Consider the following 3,890-nt stretch of genomic DNA (forward strand, 5'->3'; position numbering starts at 1 on the left):
TCTGAGTCTCCTTTGATGAATTATCATACATCTCTTTCTCCCCATGTGTGGTGTTCCCTCAAGTTCTTTTCTCTCTTTAGACCCTCTCTTGGTAATTGTATAAGCTTTTATGGGTTCATGGTCTTTTGTAGATGACTCCCCAAACTTCAAATCCAATCCTGTTCTCTCTCCTGAACTATAGTCTCATATTATAAAAACTTGCCAGATATCTCATTTTGGACATTCTCAAGCCTAAAAGTCAGAACTGGACCTCATCATCTTTCCTTATAAAGTGAATTTTTCTCCAAACTTTTTTATTTCTGTTGAGAACACTACCATCCTTTTAGTCAACAAAGTTTACATCAATATTTCATTATCCTTTAGATTCCACATTCATTATCTCTCACATCTTCCACCATCTCTTTATTCACATAGCTACCAATCTAGTTTAAGCCTTTAATATCTCTCCTTTGAAAGGCAAGAGACTCTTACAAGGTCTCCCAGCTTCCAATTTTCCCCTTCAAAAATCATTCTCTAAAAAACTACCAAACTGATATTCCTAAAACCTGACCATGACATTCCTCTGCTAAAAAATTTCCAGTGGTAATTGGTTTCTTCCAGGAAAAAAATACCAACTTCTCAATGTGATATTTAAAACCTTCATAATCTGGCTCCAGCATACCTTTCCAGATTTAATTTCACCTTACTCTTCTTATAGTCTGGCTTCTGACCTAAGCATTCACCTGAAATTACCCTTTTTAAAGTTACCAATGCTCTCTTAAATGCTAAGTCTAATGGCCTTTTCTCAATCCTCATTCTTCTTGGCCTCTTTGCAGAATTTAACACTGTTAATCACTGTCTCCTCCTGGATACTCTCTTCTCTCTAGGTTTCCATGATATTGTTCTCTCCTCATACTCTTATTTTTTTGGCCTATCCTCAATTTCCTTTGCTAATTCTTCATCCATGTCATGCTTACTAATTGTAGGTGTCCCTTAGAGGCAGCTAGGTACAGTAGAGCAACAAGGCCTGGATTCTGGAAGACATGAATTCAAATCCAGCCTCTGACACTTGCAAGCTAGGTAACTCATGGCAAGTCACTTGGTTTCTGTTTGCCTTAGTTTTCTCAACTGCAACATGAGGTTAATAATTAATGCCTATCTCCCAGGATTGTTGCAAGGATCAAATGAGATAATATTTATACAATTCTTAATACTAGCATATAGTAGACACTTAATAAATGCTTGTTTCCTTCTTTTGACTGTTTCTGGGCTCTTTTCTCTTTTTTTCACTATACTCTTATTTGGTTATTTCATTATCTCCTATGGGTTCAATTATCATCTGTACAGATAATCCCCAGACCTATATTCTAAAGTACAGTTTGCCTTCTGAATTTCAGTTCTGTATCACCAACTGCTTTTGGACATCCTGAATTCAATGTTCTGTAGACATCTCTAATTCAATATGTCCAAAATAGAACTCATCACCTTTCCCTTAAAACCTCCTCTTTCTGAACTTTTCAATTACCATGAAGGGCATAACCATCCTCCCAATTCAACCAGGCCAATATCCTTTATTCTTACTGTTCTATATATCTACTCTGTTGCCATATCTTGTCATATCTACCTTCATATTTCAGATATACCTTTCTTTCCACTCATGGTCATTACTCTTTACACAGGCTCTCATCACCTTTTGCTGGGACTATTAAAAGCCTTCTAATCAGATCTTCCTGCCTTCTCTTTATTCCAATCCACTCTTTATCAGGCTACCAAAGTGATTTTCCTAAAGGAGAGGTCTGGTGCCATCACCTCCCTCTTTCAATAAACTTCAAGTAGGTTCCTTATAACCTCTTGGCTCTAATATGAATTTTCTGCTGGCCATTTAAAGTCCTTCCCAGTCTATCCCCTTTCTAAGAAGATGCTCTCTATCTCTTGGCTCTGAGCATTCTCCCTAGCTTTCTTGCATGCCTGGTTATCAGCCCCTACTACTGGCCTCCTTGACTTTGTCCCAAATTAAATCTGACTTTTTAAAGGAAGTCTTCCCTTAACCCCCGCCACCCCCCCTTGATTTCTGTGTCTTCTGTCTGTTAATTATTTCCTATTTATGTTGTATATAGCTTGCTTTGTATATCTTTGTTTGCCTGTTGTCCCTTCCATTAGATTTTGTAAGCTTCTTGAGAGAAAGGACAGTCTTTTGCCCCCCCCCCCCCTTTTAAAGATATCCCCAGTACCTGGCATGTAATAAGTACTGATTAAATGTTTATTGATTTCTGACTTTCCAATTTTCTTATACTTTACTCCCATCCAACATTGGCCTTCTTGCTGTTCTTTTCTTTCCTTTTTTAAACCCTTACCTTCTATCTTGGAATCAATCCCAAGAATGGTTAGGGCTAGGCAATGGGGGTCAAATGACTTGCCCAGGGTCACACAGCTAGGAAGTGGCTGAGGCCAGATTTGAACCCAGGCCCATCCATCTCTAGGTGTGCCTCTCAATCTACTGAGGCACCCAGCTGCCCTCCTTGCTGTTCTTCTTAAATGACACTTCATTTCCTTTTTTTTTTTTGGTACATTTACACTGGCTGTCACCCATGCTTGAAATGTTCTGCCCCTTAATTCTGCCTCTTTAAGTTTCCCTGGCTTATTTCAAGCTTCCATTTAAATCCCACCTTCTGCAGGACTTTCCTAGTTCTGACAGCTACCTTCCCTCTCAGATTACCTTCCATCTGCTCTGTATGTATTTTACACACACCTAATTACGTACATTGTTTTCACCATTAGAAAATAAGCTCATTGAGACCAGAGGACTGTCTTTATTTGTATCACCATAGTTTAGGCACAAGGCAGTTTATAATGCTTAATAAATGCTTGTTTACTCACTGACTCTTCTTTCCAGGCAAACTGACCTACTTGCTATTCCCAAATTGGTATTCTTCTCCAGTATCCGTGTCTGGAGTGCCCTACCCTCCTCACTTTTATCCCTTAGAATCTTTGGTTCCTCTGAAATTTAGATCATCTACTATCTGAAATCTCCCTTCCTCCCTTCCTCCAATTATTTTGGATTTATTTATTTGTTTACATGTTTTATCCCCTCGTAGACTATAAGCTTTTGAGGCGGTGACAATTCTATCGAATTGGGAGATTCTTGAGAGCCCGGACTGGTTGGGGTCTTTCTTTGTATCTTCTCTAGCGATTAACTGTGCCTGAACATGGTAATTACCTAAATACCGCTTCATTTTTGTCCTAGTATCCTTAGCACCCAGCACAGCGCCTGCCCTAGAGAATCCTGTTTAATTAAAAAATACAAGAACTAGGAGAAAATGTTTATACCATAAGGCACGATTCCAGGACAGAGATCGAAAAGGAACACAAAACCAAGAGGGCGACCAGCTTTTAACAGCTTATCTGGTGAATCTGGAAGCAATACTGAATGCGGGGTTTGGCCAGCATAGTCTATTTCATTCCCCGTCGTCTTTCTTTGTTTTCTCGCTGGGCCCGCCAGATCGGCGGAGCCGCTGATGGGAGAGCTAGACCGGGTCTGTGCGAGCTGGGGACGGTGGGAGAGGACGGGGAGAACTCACAGAGAAGAGCCCCAGCCTGGTGTCTGAGCAAGAGGGAAGGATCAGGAAGGCCCTGACGCTGAAGCTGGCCGAGTCCTCGTGAGGAAACAAACGGACAATGGCCCTTCTCGGTCCCAGGGACCCAGATATATCCCTGTCTTGCTTGGGGATAGGAGTTCGGATTTGCTTCTCCGGACTCCGTTGGGGCTTTGAAGACAGCGCTGATCGAGTGAAGCTGAGACTAGCAGCTTCCTCCCGCTCCCGCTGTACTGAGAAAGAGAGACGGTGCTCCTCTTAGGCCACCTCCGGAGGCGGGGCCTGGATGCTGACGCGGTGCGTGGGGCGGGGCATACG

General features: G+C 41.6%; 1 non-coding gene across 1 annotated transcript; it reads right to left on the reverse strand.

Annotated features, from left to right (window-relative positions):
- Positions 1 to 3,748: 3,748 nt before the first annotated feature.
- On the reverse strand, positions 3,749 to 3,804 carry MIR12351 (microRNA mir-12351). Its single transcript, NR_162907.1, has one exon. It is a non-coding gene; the product is annotated as a microRNA mir-12351 (primary transcript).
- Between the last annotated feature and the right edge of the window lie 86 nt (positions 3,805 to 3,890).

Source organism: Monodelphis domestica, chromosome 4 (assembly GCF_027887165.1).
Source record: "Monodelphis domestica isolate mMonDom1 chromosome 4, mMonDom1.pri, whole genome shotgun sequence".
Taxonomy (NCBI): domain Eukaryota; kingdom Metazoa; phylum Chordata; class Mammalia; order Didelphimorphia; family Didelphidae; genus Monodelphis; species Monodelphis domestica.